Source organism: Calliphora vicina, chromosome 3, assembly GCF_958450345.1.
Source record: "Calliphora vicina chromosome 3, idCalVici1.1, whole genome shotgun sequence".
In the NCBI taxonomy this organism is placed as follows: Eukaryota; Metazoa; Arthropoda; class Insecta; order Diptera; family Calliphoridae; genus Calliphora; species Calliphora vicina.
In genome coordinates, this window is record NC_088782.1 from 120141443 (window position 1) to 120159460 (window position 18018).

Sequence of the window (18018 nt, forward strand, 5' to 3'; positions counted from 1 at the left end):
TTTATCATATTCTTAACCACAATTTACATTTATTTAAATTTTAACCACATTTTAACAAATCAAACTTAAATTTAAACTTATTGTTTGGTCAAATATACATATTTTTCTTACTCTCTGTCTCTCTCTTATATTGGAAGCCAAAAACCACAGCATATTGCATTAACCAACAATTTATTTTATTATTATTAATTTATGATAAGTAAGAATTATTGTTTTGCACTACAGATAATATAAATAAATATAACAACATCTACAGCAAATAATAGCTACAGAGAAGACTACTACTCCTCCTGCCCTCCCCTGACCAAGCAAATTTAGTTGAGAGAGAAGAGGAAAAACCAAAAGTCTATAAAGTTTTATTAAGAGTATGAAAACCAAAAAATAGATGAGAAAAAAACTTATGGTTGTTTAACAAAAATTTCCTGTAGCAACAACATTAAAAGGATAAGAAAGTTAATGTTATGGGCAGGGAAGGAAAAAATTATAGCAACACTTAAGCAATAAGAAAGAACATGATTTAAAAATTTTGCAGAAAATTAAACAATTTAAATTGCAGATTTTTTGCTAATGAAGTTTAGAAAAATATTTAAATTTTTTTAAATTTTAAAATGAAAATATTCTTTTGTTCATAACTAAGAATCACAATGCCATACAAAAAAAGATTATAAAAAAGTGCTGGTTTAAGTGGCAACACGGAAGAAATATCAAGTGGTTAACCGTTAGTTAAACTAACCACAAAAAAACCTTAACTACAAAAGAAACCAGCAAAAGATATGATTTATTGTTTAAGTAACAATAATTTATTACATTTTTGTTACGCTTAACAAACAACCTCAAAACACACAATACACAATTTTTGTAACAAAACAATATGGCTGGATATTTGCTACCTTTTTCCCAGGATATTCCTTACATTCCTCCTAAATTCCTTGAAAATAACATTAGGTTAATAGATAATTCAAGGGATTTTGTTTATATTTTCTTTCTTTTTTTAAAGATACAAAACTTTTCAATTCATATTTTTCTTCATTATTGGAAAAGCTGGCAAAAGTTTTTTTATTTTTTTTTTTTGCTTTTGTCTTAGGGAAGGGGCATAAAAAAGTGATTAAGACTGTAAACTATAAATAAGTTTATTATTTACACAATGTGGAACTTAAACAAAAACACAAAAAGAAGCTACAAAATTATTATTATATTTTAATTGGAATATACAATATAGAAGATTATAAAAAGTTTTTTTTTGTTATGAGCAAGATAAAAGTAATAAATTTTGCTGTAGCTATGGCATAATATTTTTTAATTACTTTAAATGAGATTAAGATAATTCAGACAAATGTTTGCTGTCTATGAAAATGATTAATTGGACAAGTTATAAAGATGGATCATATAATATTTGTCAATAAAAGTATGTTTAAGGGAAAGACAAATTTCCAAAAGTATTTTATGCAATAATAAGGATAATTTAACTACGATTGAACACACCAAGAACCAAGATTGAAGCAAACATTTGACGACGTAAAGAACCAAGATTGTAGCTAACATTTGACGCCGCACAGTGGGGCAGAATCAAAATTTTCTGGAAATAAATCTGGCATTTCTAAACGGCTTTAGTTTTTAAGTCTATCAAAAATATTGCACTTTTTCATACTAAAAAATTTTTATAAATTTTTTTTAACATTTTATTCAACACAAGTCATTGGTTCTGACTCAGTCACATTAAGAAAATTTATACAAATTTTTTTAGTATGAAAAAGTGCAATATTTTTGAAGGACGGAGTTTTAAAGTGACATATTTTTGAATCTAATTGAGATATTGACTTCAAATTATTTTTGTAACACCAAAAATTAACTTATCTAAACAAAACAATATAGCTCGGAATAAATGTGCATCAAGTTGTTCCTAATATTTTTAATCCTATTAAAATTTTGATATGTAATATGTAATAAAATCGTTATTTATTAACGAAACTCAATGAAATTTTTAACGTTTTTTATATTTGTCATTCTAAATAACAAGGTGTAAAAAACATGGCAAAAGGTCAAAGGCAATTCCCAAAAAATGGAAGTAAAAATCCCAAAAATGGTATTTTTTACAATTTTGCCTATAGGGTCCACATTTCCCTCGGGGCTGGCAAAATACTTTGGCAATAAATAGGAAACACATCAAGGTTTCCAAAGCTGCTTTTTGTTTTCTATTCCCAGCTTTGGGATTTTAAAACATGTGGCCCAAAGTTGAATTTTTGATAAAAAATAGGTCAAATTCCGAAGGGCATAGGGGCGACATATTTGAAAAATTTTACATGTTTTTTATACCAAAATGTTCTCCGTAAAGATACCTTACAGAAAAACATAAAATTGTTATATATTCCAAAAGAAAGTTTTTTTTTAATAAAAAAATAGTTAAGTCACCTTTTCGCCCAAAAAACAGCAAATATCTACTTTTTTTTAATATTTAAATTGAAAATCGTTTTGGATCCATAATAAATATTGAGCTAAAATCTTTTGTATATTATTATTAATTTAGTAGTCTAACTAACAAAAAAAATTTGAGTCCATTCGGTCAAAAATTACGCCCTATATTTTTAAAAGAGCGGGCCAGGGTATGGCCAAATTTTAAAATATAAATTTTTAAATGCCTATAACATGCTTGCACACGCAAGCATATTTTTTGAAGACCTATCCGAGCGCTTTTCAAAAATATTAAAATCTTTGAAATCGGATTAGAAACAAAAAAATGGCACATATTTAAAAATTTTACATGTCGAAGGTACCCTACTTTGAGCCCCCATATCGATGCCCCTGGAGCATTTGTATGGCCCATTTTAATAACTTAAACTGGGCTACGCCCACGTAAAATTTTATCCCGATCGGACCAGCCGTTTAGAAATGCCAGATTTATTTCCAAAAAATTTCGATTCTGCCCCACTGTGCGACGTCAAGAACCAACATTGAAGCTATCATTTGTCCAAGATTGAAGCAAACATTTGACGACATCAAGATCCAAAATTGAAGCTATCATTTGTCCAAGATTGAAACAAACATTTTGACGACATAAAGAACCAAGATTGAAGCTAACATTTGTCCAAGATTGAAGCAAAAATTTGACGATCTAAAGAACCAACATTGAAGCTAACATTTGACCAAGATTGAAACAAACATTTGACGACATCAAGAATCAAAATTGAAGCTATCATTTGTCCAAGATTGAAACAAACATTTTGACGACGTAAAGAACCAAGATTAAAGCTAAAAATTTACCAAGATTGAAGCAAACATTTGACGACGTAAAGAATCAAAATTGAAGGAAGCATTTGACGTTCTAAAGAACCAATATCGAAGCTATCATTTGACAAAGTAAAGAACCAAGATTGAAGGAAACATTTGATGACTTAAAGAATCAAGATTGAAGCTAATATTTGACACTGTATAGAGCTACGACTGAAGCTAACATTTTACTTTATACTGACCTATGATTGAAGCTTAAATTTGACTTTATACAGACCTATGATTGAAGCTAACATTTGACTACTTAAATACCTACTATTGAAGCTAACATTTGACTTTAAACAGGCCTATGATTGAAGCTATAATTTGACCTTAAACAGACCTACGATTGAAGCTAACATTTGACTACTTATAGAACTATGATTGAAGCTAACATTTGACTTTATACAGTCCCATGATTGAAGCAAACATTTGACTTTATACAGACCTTTGATTGAAGCTAACATTTAACTTTAAACAGACCGACGATTGAAGCTATCATTTGACATTATACAGACCTATGATTCAAGCTAACATTTGACTACTTAAAGACCTATGATTGAAGCTAACATTTGACTACTTAAAGACCTATGATTGAAGCAAACATTTGACTTTATACAGACCTACGATTGAAGCTAACATTTGACTTTATACAGACCTTTGATTAAAGCTAACATTTAACTTTAAACAGACCGACGATTGAAGCTATCATTTGACATTATACAGACCTATGATTCAAGCTAACATTTGACTACTTAAAGACCTATGATTGAAGCTAACATTTGACTACTTAAAGACCTATGATTGAAGCTAACATTTAACTTTAAACAGACCGACGATTAAAGCTATCATTTGACATTATACAAACTTATGATTGAAGCTAACATTTGACTACTTAAACACCTACGATTGAAGCTATCATTTAACTTTAAATAGACCTATGATTCAAGCTAACATTTGACTACTTAAAGACCTATGATTGAAGCTAACATTTGACTACTTAAAGGCCTATGATTGAAGCAAACATTTGACTTTATACAGACCTACGATTGAAGCTAACATTTGACATTATATAGACCTATGATTCAAGCTAACATTTGACTTTATAAAGACCTATGATTGAAGCTAACATTTGACTTTGTATAGACCTATGATTCAAGCTAACATTCGACTTTAAGCAGGCCTATGATTGAAGCTATCATTTGACTTTAAATAGACCATTGCTTGAAGCTAACATTTGACTTTATACAGGCCTATGATTGAAGCTAACATTTGACATTATACAAACTTATGATTGAAGCTAACATTTGACTACTTAAACACCTACGATTGAAGCTATCATTTAACTTTAAATAGACCTATGATTCAAGCTAACATTTGACTACTTAAAGACCTATGATTGAAGCTAACATTTGACTACTTAAAGACCTATGATTGAAGCAAACATTTGACTTTATACAGACCTACGATTGAAGCTATCATTTGACATTATACAGACCTATGATTCAATCTAACATTTGACTTTATAAAGACCTATGATTGAAGCTATGATTCAAGCGAACATTTGACTTTAAACAGACCTATGATTGAAGCTATCATTTGACTATAAACAGACCTTTGATTGAAGCTATCATTTGATTTTATACAGGCCTATGATTGAAGCCAACATTTAACATTACACTGCTCTATGATTGAATTTATATTTGACTTTATACAGTCCTACGACTGAAGCTAACATTTGACTTTATACAGTCCTATGATTGAAGCTAACATTTGGCTTTTTACAGAACTATGATTGAAGTTAACATTTGACTTTTTAGAGACCTAAGATTGAAGCTAAGACCTACGATTTTAGCTTACATTTGGCTTTAAAAAAGTCCTATCATTCCTATGATAGAAGCTAGCATTAGAAAACATCATTTGTTTTCTTTAAGTGTAATATATTTATTATTTTTCTTCACGCATTAACAAAATAATATACATATTACAGCCATGTATAGATTTCGTTTTACAAAATTTATTTTCTTTCCTTCTTTACATTTATAGTGCATAAAAATAAAACTTGTTTAAATTATAATTTATGTGTTTTTTTTTTCTTCTCACATCTTGCTCTGAGTGAGAAAAGCTGAAAATAAAAACAACAAATTAAATAAACTTAAGACTGACGCCATTAATTAAACAGTCCATTCGTTCAGTTCCCCACACTTTCTCAAGCAAATCTTTGATCCCCTCGTTTGCATGATTTTTGACATTTAGTACTAAACTTGACTAACAATTCAATTTTAGTTATTTGTATTTAATGTTTTTATTTATATAAAAAAAAAATTAATTGATTTTTATGAGCTGCAATAATAATAAAAATGTTTGATACAAACAGTTTTGATTTTGTGTGAAATATTGAAAATATTTAAGTGAGAAATAAAAATCAAAATTGATTTTAATGAAATAAAAAGTTTAATAAACTTGTTAACTGTAGCTTAAGCGATAAATTGAATCACAAATTATGATCATGATCGTTAGTTATCTGGATGATAATGTGGGTTTAATTTATGTTGATAATTAAAAATCTTAATTAAGAGGAAGGTCAAAAGCTTAATCATTAATTAAAAGTTTAATTGGTGTATTTACAATAAAAAAGAGACAAATTTTAAAATGTATTAAATAAGATACGTTTAAAATTGAACTTTACTAAAAATTTATGAAATTTTAAAAGGCTGGAATTTAAAATTATTTATTTTGATTTTATTTAAATATTTTTTTTTTAGCTTTTTGCTCTATATTTTCCTTTTCCGAAAAACATCTAAAACAAATGCAAATAAGTTTCAGTTTTCAATTCAAATTCCATCTACATATAAACTTTTGGAGGCCTGCTAAATATTCTGCATTGGTTTACGCCATTTGATTAATAAAACAATAAATTATTTTTTGAAAGGAAGTCACGTTTGTGCTGTTAAAAAACGCCAATTTATAGAAAAATTGCCAAGAAACCGAAAAAAAAAAATAAAACTGTAAAATAATTGTTTCAGCGACCCAGCAGTTTTGCAAGTAGTCAAGGAATCCCTTTTAAATTAAATTTTCGCTGGTGCCTAATAAATTTGATTAAATAAGTCCAATATTAGCTTCAATCGTCTGTATTTAACAAGGCCAAAGTTATATTCAATCGCAGGTCTTTAAGAAGTCATTCCGGTAGTCAAATGTTGGCTTCAGTCGTAGGTCTTTATATTAGCAGCAATCCTAGGACTCAAATGTTAGCTTCAATCGTAGGTCTTTATAAAGTCTGAGTTGAGCTTCAATAGAAGGTCTTTATAAACTCTGAGCTGAGCTTCAATCGTAGGTTTTTATAAAGTCTGAGTTAAGTCTTTGTGTGGTCTGAGTTAAGCTTCAATCGTAGGTCTTTATAAACTCTGAGCTGAGCTTCAATCGTAGGTTTTTATAAAGTCTGAGTTAAGTCTTTGTGTGGTCTGAGTTGAGCTTCAATCGTAGGTCTTAATAAAGTCTGAGTTAAGTCTTTGTGTGGTCTGAGTTGAGCTTCAATCGTAGGTCTTTATAAACTCTGAGCTGAGCTTCAATCGTAGGTCTTTATAAAGTCTGAGTTAAGTCTGTGTGTGTTCTGAGTTGAGCTTCAATCGTAGGTCTTTATAAAGTCTGAGTTAAGTCTTTGTGTGGTCTGAGTTGAGCTTCAATCGTAGGTCTTTATAAAGTATGAGTTAAGTCTTTGTGTGGTCGTAGGTCTTTATAAAGTCTTTGTGTGGTCTGAGTTGAGCTTCAATCGTAGGTCTTTATAAACTCTGAGCTGGTCTTCAATGGTAGGTTGTTATAAAGTCTGAGTTAAGTCTTTGTGGGGTCTGAGTTGAGCTTCAATAGTTGGTCTTTATAAACTCTAAGTTGAGCCTCAATCGTAGTTCTTGGTAAAGTCTGAGTTGAGCTGCAATCGTAGGTCTTCATAAAGTCTGAGTTGGGCTTCAATCGTAGGTTTGTATGAAGTCTGAGTTAAGTAATATTGATCTGAGTGGAGGTAATATTAGCTGCAATTCTGGGCCTTTATGATTTGAAATGTTAGCTGCAATCGTAGGTCTTTAAGAAGTCGATTGTAAGCTTCAATCCAACAAAAAGTCAAATGTAAGGTTCAATCTCAGTTCTTTAAGAAGTTTAGCTGCAACATTAGCTGCAATCCTTTTAGAATTCCAACACTGGCTTCAATCGTAGGTCAGGTTATTTACCCAGAATTGCTGGGAAATACAACTAATAATGCAGTTAATAAATACAAGGCTGCAGCAATAAATTTACTTACAGGAAAGAAGGGGAGAGCAATAAAGTATTTCTACAGTAAATTGAGTGTTTAGGAAGAAAAAACAAACAATGTTTTATAGACAGAAATGAAATGATCAGAGCTAAACCTAGACACAAAGCAAATCAAAGCAGAAATAAAATTACTAAAAATAAGGCAACATTATAGTTGAAAAAGAAGAGAAACCAGAGAATTTATGTGGAAGGATGAACAATATCGAGTGGGTCTAGAACATAGGTCGGCAGTCACAGTCTTATAAGGCGAAAATAATCGGTTATTTAACTGTAAACAACACGAATGTCAACGAAGTTTGTAAAAATTCTTAAATAAGTAACAAAAATTACAGTTAATCTCTTTATGACGACCACAGGTTTTTGTAGATAAGAGAGTTTGCTTAATAAAAATTAACAAATCGCGTAAAGCCTAACAAATTAGTGGTAATAAAATCAAGTACAATTTACTCTGAATTAATTTTCTAATTTTATTCTAAATATTTTCATTACGAAATGTTATTTTCTAAGGGAGCCTCCAGGGAGCTAGTTTTTTGATATTAAAATCAAAATTATTTTAATCCTATTTAAATTTTTGTTGTAATCGAAAAAAATTTCCATTCCAAAATTTTAAGTTCGGGAAACAAAAGTTACTTCAAATCAAAGCTTTTCGATTTTTTTGGAAAAATTATAAAATTTTTATTTTTTTCTTCAATTTCTTTCTAGTTAATTTTAATACATATTTGTTTAGTATAGTATGTAAATCTTTAATAAAAATCAAAATAAATTTCACTTGTTTGTTTGTCTAACGATTTCAAGTCTATTAAAAATGCATAAAAATGCAATTATTTGTGTAGTTTTTATTGTTATTATAGCTGATTTTTATTCTTCATAATAATTCTCTGTTGTTGTTGTTGTCTCTACCCTCATGATCATTAACATCATTAAACTCATAGTCATCATTATGATTATAAAAAAAAAACATAATCATCATCATCATCATTGTAATAATTTTATTTACACCATCCAAGTACAATTGATTTGTGTGTGTACGATTGAATGTGTTAATTAAATGACGCCATCTTGAGAGAGTTTTAAACTCATCATTATTATCTCGTTTTATTATCATTAACAAACATAAACATGTTTCTTCTCTGCTGGCTGCATGCAGTTTTTAAGCTAATCGTATATACGAAACGTACGTGGCCGACACGTGTTAAAGTAAATTGTTTTTGTACGAATCGTTTAAAATTACACAAACATACAAACCAATGCACACGAACTGGAATGGTAATCAAATGTATGTACGAGTGTTTTTCTATAAACAATGCAATTGCTCATCAATTGAAAACAAAGAAGAAGACAACAACAAAAACAAGAGCATAAAAAAGTGATTATGGAAAAGGGAGCAATAAGGGGAGTTTAAAAAGGGGGTTTATAGCAGAGATGTAATGTTGAAATTTAAGGAAATAAGTAGGTACTTTAATATGTCTATTTGAATATAAAGGAATTTAACTGATAAATTGCCATGTAAAACAGAAACAAAATGTAATAATATTGTTTAAGGATATAAAAATACTTAATTTTTAGTTAGTTAAAAAATCTATAAATTATTTTTTGCCATATTTGTTGCACTCCTCACAAAGTCTCCTAATATAAATTAAATTTTGCCATCCCTGCTACACCAAAAAAAAACTAATACGTTTTCCTCTATAAAAAGATTATTTATATTCTCATTTACATCCCACATCATGACTGTTTTTTTCCCAACAACTGACAGCAACAGCAAAAAATCCCCCAACACTGTATTGTTTATGAGTTTTTTATCTCGCCAGCTCGCTCTCAATATTTGATTGATTCATAGAACTTTATGTGATTTTTATATTTTTTTTCCTTTTGTTACAAACAATGAAAAATTTACATAAATGTGTAAAAAACTGTTTTTTGTTTTATAGATTTCTATAAAAAAGAAATTCATGAAATATTTGCATGTCATGATTTTGTTTTAATCAAATAATTTGTTTTGCAACACAAAAAAAAAGTTATTTATAAAATTAAAATTCAATATAAATGTGATTTTTTAGTTAATAAAATTTAATAGATTTTAATTAAATTTTTATTGAATCGACTTTAAAATACTAAAAATGTTAATTTCGCTGAAACTTCTAATTATTGGAATTGTTTATTCAGAACAAGTGAACATCAGTGTAGATGAACCGATAAATGTGTTCATTTTTGAGGATTATCAAAATCAATAGTTGCAAAATGAAGGAAGTAAGTAGTCAAAATATTATAAACACCTAAAAATATACAAACATTTTTTAAGTTTCAAACTGGACTTACCTTGTATTAGTTATTCCAAATCCTGTAAAGAAAGAAAATTAAATGAATATCAGTATTTTATTAAAATTTGTTTAAAATAAAGATTAATGTGCAAAAAATGTTATTCAATTATAAAACAGAACTAGAACAGAACTAGAACAGAACTAGAACAGAACTAGAACAGAACTAGAACAGAACTAGAACAGAACTAGAACAGAACTAGAACAGAACTAGAACAGAACTAGAACAGAACTAGAACAGAACTAGAACAGAACTAGAACAGAACTAGAACAGAACTAGAACAGAACTAGAACAGAACTAGAACAGAACTAGAACAGAACTAGAACAGAACTAGAACAGAACTAGAACAGAACTAGAACAGAACTAGAACAGAACTAGAACAGAACTAGAACAGAACTAGAACAGAACTAGAACAAAACAGAACTAGAACAAAACAGAACTAGAACAAAACTAGAACAGAACTAGAACAGAACTAGAACAGAACTAGAACAGAACTAGAACAGAACTAGAACAGAACTAGAACAGAACTAGAACAGAACTAGAACAGAACTAGAACAGAACTAGAACAGAACTAGAACAGAACTAGAACAGAACTAGAACAGAACTAGAACAGAACTAGAACAGAACTAGAACAGAACTAGAACAGAACTAGAACTAGAACAGAACTAGAACAAAACAGAACTAGAACAAAACAGAACTAGAACAAAACTAGAACAGAACTAGAACAGAACTAGAACAGAACTAGAACAGAACTAGAACAGAACTAGAACAGAACTAGAACAGAACTAGAACAGAACTAGAACAGAACTAGAACAGAACTAGAACAGAACTAGAACAGAACTAGAACAGAACTAGAACAGAACTAGAACAGAACTAGAACAGAACTAGAACAGAACTAGAACAGAACTAGAACAGAACTAGAACAGAACTAGAACAGAACTAGAACAGAACTAGAACAGAACTAGAACAAAACAGAACTAGAACAAAACAGAACTAGAACAAAACAGAACTAGAACAAAACAAAACAGAACTAGAACAAAACTAGAACAGAACTAGAACAGAACTAGAACAGAACTAGAACAGAACTAGAACAGAACTAGAACAGAACTAGAACAGAACTAGAACAGAACTAGAACAGAACTAGAACAGAACTAGAACAGAACTAGAACAGAACTAGAACAGAACTAGAACAGAACTAGAACAGAACTAGAACAGAACTAGAACAGAACTAGAACAGAACTAGAACAGAACTAGAACAGAACTAGAACAGAACTAGAACAGAACTAGAACAGAACTAGAACAGAACTAGAACAGAACTAGAACAGAACTAGAACAGAACTAGAACAGAACTAGAACAGAACTAGAACAGAACTAGAACAGAACTAGAACAGAACTAGAACAGAACTAGAACAGAACTAGAACAGAACTAGAACAGAACTAGAACAGAACTAGAACAGAACTAGAACAGAACTAGAACAGAACTAGAACAGAACTAGAACAGAACTAGAACAGAACTAGAACAGAACTAGAACAGAACTAGAACAGAACTAGAACAGAACTAGAACAGAACTAGAACAGAACTAGAACAGAACTAGAACAGAACTAGAACAGAACTAGAACAGAACTAGAACAGAACTAGAACAGAACTAGAACAGAACTAGAACAGAACTAGAACAGAACTAGAACAGAACTAGAACAGAACTAGAACTAGAACAGAACTAGAACAGAACTAGAACAGAACTAGAACAGAACTAGAACAGAACTAGAACAGAACTAGAACAGAACTAGAACAGAACTAGAACAGAACTAGAACAGAACTAGAACAGAACTAGAACAGAACTAGAACAGAACTAGAACAGAACTAGAACAGAACTAGAACAGAACTAGAACAGAACTAGAACAGAACTAGAACAGAACTAGAACAGAACTAGAACAGAACTAGAACAGAACTAGAACAGAACTAGAACAGAACTAGAACAGAACTAGAACAGAACTAGAACAGAACTAGAACAGAACTAGAACAGAACTAGAACAGAACTAGAACAGAACTAGAACAGAACTAGAACAGAACTAGAACAGAACTAGAACAGAACTAGAACAGAACTAGAACAGAACTAGAACAGAACTAGAACAGAACTAGAACAGAACTAGAACAGAACTAGAACAGAACTAGAACAGAACTAGAACTAGAACAGAACTAGAACGTTGTTTACTATAATAAAGTTTTCCACCAAAAGAGAGAACATATTTAGTTCGTTAGTTATAAACAATTGAATTTTGTTTTACAAATCATCAAAAATTAGAAATTTTACTGCATTAGATGTGGGAAGCTCTTTTATACACACTTGAACGACTTCCGGTTTGTTCTTTAATTGCACTTTTTGTCCAAATTTAACTCCTAAAGTGCTGCTGCTTTTTCAAACCATTTCAATGCTTAACACTACTTTATGATTTTTTTAAGAACTTTAACGTTTTACTCACACTTTTCTCTTGATCTCTCATTCTATTCTAAAAATTTTTTATATCCATCATTTACATATTGTTTAATGTCTTTTAATGACAGCTTAATGGTTGTGTCAATAAATAAAAATGCATTAAAATTTATAGAAAAGAAACACCAACAACAAAAAAAAAACACTATTTAAACAGAAAACTGAACTGAATACAAAACTTATTTTTGTGTTTATTTAACAAACTATTAAACAAATTCATACAACTTTTTTTTTGTGTGTGTATTTTCAATATGAGAACTCAAATACATAAATTATACAGCATATGTATGAGGGGTATCTATCTATCTAAATGTAAAAGAAAAACAAATAATAAACACAACATATAATTAAGGCGCTACAGCAGACAGACAGACACACACTCCTGCTGCACTCACTTCTTTCCCTGCCTAGTTTACATTTCAAATACTGCATTTTAAATATTGTTTTTATAAATATAGATTTATTTTACTACAGTTTTTTATGTGCAAAGTAGTTTTGTTTTTCTTTTTTTAGTGAAAGAAACAGCAAAAAATTAGTCATAATATACATAAATGTCAAATTATGACAGTTCTAGGGAAAAATTAAAATAAAACACTATTTAAACACACTGTTAATGTGTGTGGAAATTCTAAAATATTTATTTAGTTGCTGTAACGACTTGACATTTTTGAACTAAAACTTTGAGTAATAGCGAGGGAAATGAAAGTCATAAAGTTTAAGTAAATTTTAAATAAATAGGTAGTTGGCTGATGAGTTGATTATTTTGACAAATTTATTGGAAATTAAGCAAATAGTTAATAGTTGAAATGAATTATGAATACTGATGTTATATTTACTAAATATGTGCCTTAAACAGATTTTGAAATATGAGATTGATTGTCATGTCATGCCAAAGACAATAACCTTACATTTCCAGGTAATATACCTAGTAATCAGTTGTTAAAATCTTAATAAAATAAATAAACTTGGCGCTCTAATTCTTTAAAATTATTTTAACACTTTGTTCCCCCCAATAAATCATTTAACATTTTAATTTAAACGAAAAAAAAACTTAATGATTAATTACAAATTTCCTTTGATCTTAAATCAGCAGCCAATTTTTCCTGAACAACATTCGGGAAATTCAAAACAAAAAAAATTAAAACATCAAGCTATTGAATACCCACTGATTGAGTGCTTATTTTATTTAAATAATACATGATTAGTTTAATTAAAAAATACAAAAAGAAGAACCTACCTACAAATAAAAATATCTCTATGATTTTGAAAATCCAACTTCACACTTGTTTTAACTTGCAGTCACAAGAAGAGAAAGAATGAAAAAAAAACTACAAATCCAATGAAACGAAATCAAATCAAATAAAATCTAATTTATTTACCACTGTGCTAAATATTTAGTATTGATTTATGAAGCATTTAGCCGACACCGACACACCAACCCACCTCCCCTGGTTTTATGGGTGAAGAGGCAGCAAAACTTCTCCAACATGTTAAATGATTTTTATCAATCAGCATATAAATTTCGTAAAATATACACAAATCATAGAACATAGGAAAAAAGAAGTAGCAAAAAATCCCTGATTAAGAGCTGATAAATCATCAATTGCTTCAAAAATCAAAGAGTAAATGTTAAATGAAGTGTGTATTTGGAAATGAAAGAATGCCATGGTAATAAGGGAAACAAGAAAAAAATTATGATTAAATATAGAAAAAGGAAAACTTTTTTTGTTGTTTTTTTGTAATGAGAAAAGATTTCTTTATTTAGCTCTTTGTCTAAATAAGCCTGGAAAAAAAAGTTCTAATAAAACAAGGCGCCAGTGGCAGTGAAAAATTATGCATAAAATAAACATTTTTTTGAATGAAAGATTGACGGGATGAACTGAAATCGATTACAACACAAAAATTATGATTTAAAATCAGCATTTGAAAATTTGTAAATAAATAGATCTTTAAACAAACTATTTTTTATTGTGGAAAAAACATCTAAAACAAAATCTTGTGCAAAAAGTTTTCTATAAAAATATTTAGTCGAGTTTAGTTCTGTTCTAGTTCTGTTCTAGTTCTGTTCTAGTTCTGTTCTAGTTCTGTTCTAGTTCTGTTCTAGTTCTGTTCTAGTTCTGTTCTAGTTCTGTTCTAGTTCTGTTCTAGTTCTAGTTCTAGTTCTGTTCTAGTTCTGTTCTAGTTCTGTTCTAGTTCTGTTCTAGTTCTGTTCTAGTTCTGTTCTAGTTCTGTTCTGTTCTAGTTCTGTTCTAGTTCTGTTCTAGTTCTGTTCTAGTTCTGTTCTAGTTCTGTTCTAGTTCTGTTCTAGTTCTGTTCTAGTTCTGTTCTAGTTCTGTTCTAGTTCTGTTCTAGTTCTGTTCTAGTTCTGTTCTAGTTCTGTTCTAGTTCTGTTCTAGTTCTGTTCTAGTTCTGTTCTAGTTCTGTTCTAGTTCTGTTCTAGTTCTGTTCTAGTTCTGTTCTAGTTCTGTTCTAGTTCTGTTCTAGTTCTGTTCTAGTTCTGTTCTAGTTCTGTTCTAGTTCTGTTCTAGTTCTGTTCTAGTTCTGTTCTAGTTCTGTTCTAGTTCTGTTCTAGTTCTGTTCTAGTTCTGTTCTAGTTCTGTTCTAGTTCTGTTCTAGTTCTGTTCTAGTTCTGTTCTAGTTCTGTTCTAGTTCTGTTCTAGTTCTGTTCTAGTTCTGTTCTAGTTCTGTTCTAGTTCTGTTCTAGTTCTGTTCTAGTTCTGTTCTAGTTCTGTTCTAGTTCTGTTCTAGTTCTGTTCTAGTTCTGTTCTAGTTCTGTTCTAGTTCTGTTCTAGTTCTGTTCTAGTTCTGTTCTGTTCTAGTTCTGTTCTAGTTCTGTTCTAGTTCTGTTCTAGTTCTGTTCTAGTTCTGTTCTAGTTCTAGTTCTGTTCTAGTTCTGTTCTAGTTCTGTTCTAGTTCTGTTCTAGTTCTGTTCTAGTTCTGTTCTAGTTCTGTTCTAGTTCTGTTCTAGTTCTGTTCTAGTTCTGTTCTAGTTCTGTTCTAGTTCTGTTCTAGTTCTGTTCTAGTTCTGTTCTAGTTCTGTTCTAGTTCTGTTCTAGTTCTGTTCTAGTTCTGTTCTAGTTCTGTTCTAGTTCTGTTCTAGTTCTGTTCTAGTTCTGTTCTAGTTCTGTTCTAGTTCTGTTCTAGTTCTGTTCTAGTTCTGTTCTAGTTCTAGTTCTGTTCTAGTTCTGTTCTAGTTCTGTTCTAGTTCTGTTCTAGTTCTGTTCTAGTTCTGTTCTAGTTCTGTTCTAGTTCTGTTCTAGTTCTGTTCTAGTTCTGTTCTGTTCTAGTTCTGTTCTAGTTCTGTTCTAGTTCTGTTCTGTTCTAGTTCTGTTCTAGTTCTAGTTCTGTTCTAGTTCTGTTCTAGTTCTGTTCTAGTTCTGTTCTAGTTCTGTTCTAGTTCTGTTCTAGTTCTGTTCTAGTTCTGTTCTAGTTCTGTTCTAGTTCTGTTCTAGTTCTGTTCTAGTTCTGTTCTAGTTCTGTTCTAGTTCTGTTCTAGTTCTGTTCTAGTTCTGTTCTAGTTCTGTTCTAGTTCTGTTCTAGTTCTGTTCTAGTTCTGTTCTAGTTCTGTTCTAGTTCTGTTCTAGTTCTGTTCTAGTTCTGTTCTAGTTCTGTTCTAGTTCTGTTCTAGTTCTGTTCTAGTTCTGTTCTAGTTCTGTTCTAGTTCTGTTCTAGTTCTGTTCTAGTTCTGTTCTAGTTCTGTTCTAGTTCTGTTCTAGTTCTGTTCTAGTTCTAGTTCTGTTCTAGTTCTGTTCTAGTTCTGTTCTAGTTCTGTTCTAGTTCTGTTCTAGTTCTGTTCTAGTTCTGTTCTAGTTCTGTTCTACTTCTAAATTAAACCAATTATTAAATTCTAAAACTATTTACACAACAATTTAAACCATTTTAAGAGTCCTGTCTTTACATCTCTTCAAGGATTAAAGAAAATGTTTTATACGCTCATAAAATTGCTTTATTGCTTAAAAGAGAGACAGTGTGATCAAGAATTAAGTACACAAAATTAATCTACTCTTTTGAGCAAAATCTCTTGTTGAATTTTTTGTTTTAAAAAATACAATTAGCTCACATTAGCTCAAATATTTTCCTTGAAATTATTATATAATGTGTTAGTTGTTGTGTTAAAAATCTCATGTTCTGCTGTAAATGTTCTTGAAATCCCACCATTACCTCTGGTGACTCTATGATGTATTACATTTAGTTTGATTGTATTTTATACAAGGTTTTTGGAGACATTTGTTGTCGTTTTAAGGTAAAGGTAAAATACCTCCACCATTTGCTGCTAAAACCTTAATGTCTCTACCATAAAACAATTTCCGTGCTATTTGTTACATTATTATACTACACGCACTTCTAGCTCATAGAAAACAAGGACTTTTTTCAAGTTGCTAGAAATGATATACCATAGCTTTAACATTTAATATTTATACTCCATATGAATCGTAACGTTTTACCTCCTGTGTTCTCTTTTACTTGGATTTGGTTCATGTTTTTTCCTGTTTTTTCAAGCTATCGCCCCCTTTACCCCCATATCTAACATTTATAAGATTAATGACATTTTTGACAAGGAAAAATTAGACACATTAGATGCCAGCCACCAAATATTTGAGTATACACGAGTTGTATTATGAAAACAAATACATAAACACAAACCCTTACAATTACATTTACTCCAGCAGGAATAGGTCCTTCGAATGTTTTTTGGTCTAACGAAGAAATTATATAAATTGCTGTTGGTGCGGTTGTATAGATGTATTTGTTTGTGTGTATTTATTTGTATAAATATAATGTGGTGGTGTTTTATATGGCGTGTTATATAAATTGGTTTTAATGTTAAAAGCAGAGTATACATTTAGGTAATTAATCTAGAAAAATAGAGAGATTGTTGCCTAAACTGTGGGATATTAAGAAATTACATGATTTAAGTAAGAAAATACATACATTTTGTTCTTTGTTGTGAAGTTTAATATAAATTACACTAATCCCCCAAAGAAGACGTTTAATTATAATTAAAATTAAGCCTTAATATAGGCAATGACTTTAAGTATTATACAATTTTAAAGAAATTGTGAAAGGACTTGAAAATTTTATAAAAGTTACACAAAATCTTTTAAAATTAATTAAAACTAAATTATGTTTACTTAAAATAATAAGATGATCATTCATTTTGCTTAATTTTAAATCATATAATATAAAAAGAAGTCTACTTTTAGGCTAATTTATTGAAATCTTAATTACACTAGAAAATTATTGATTTATGTATTCTTAACTTTAATAAAGTTCATAATCTATTGTAATTTGCTTTTAATTTATTTAAAAATGTCCTTATTTGATTTTCCTTAACCCGTAAAAGGGTTGTTTGCTTTAAAATACCCCTCTACCCTCCCTCTACAACCAATTGTGTTAACCATTTCCTTATTTGTCTTTCAATCTTCTATTAATTTATATTTATAATTTAAATTCGTTGAGCGCGGCTTGTGCTTGGGGAATTTCTAATTTAAAAGATTTCATTTTCGTATTCACGTGGCGGCAAAATTTGAAACACAAAAGCAGCCCCAAAGTGTTTTGCTGCCTTATTGGTTCTTATATTGTATGTTTTTTTGTTGCAGCCATATTTTGTTTTGAAGTTTATTAATGATATTTTGTAATG

At 29.9% G+C, this 18018-nt stretch overlaps 1 protein-coding gene across 1 annotated transcript in view; it reads right to left on the bottom strand.

Annotated features, from left to right (window-relative positions):
- The window catches only part of fz2 (frizzled 2), a 312996-nt gene that overhangs the window by 178674 nt on the left and 116304 nt on the right, over positions 1-18018 (bottom strand). Inside the window, exon 5 of the mRNA XM_065502741.1 lies at positions 9886-9907. The gene's annotated coding sequence lies outside the window, so the exon portion shown is untranslated. The remainder of the gene's footprint in view (positions 1-9885; positions 9908-18018) is intronic.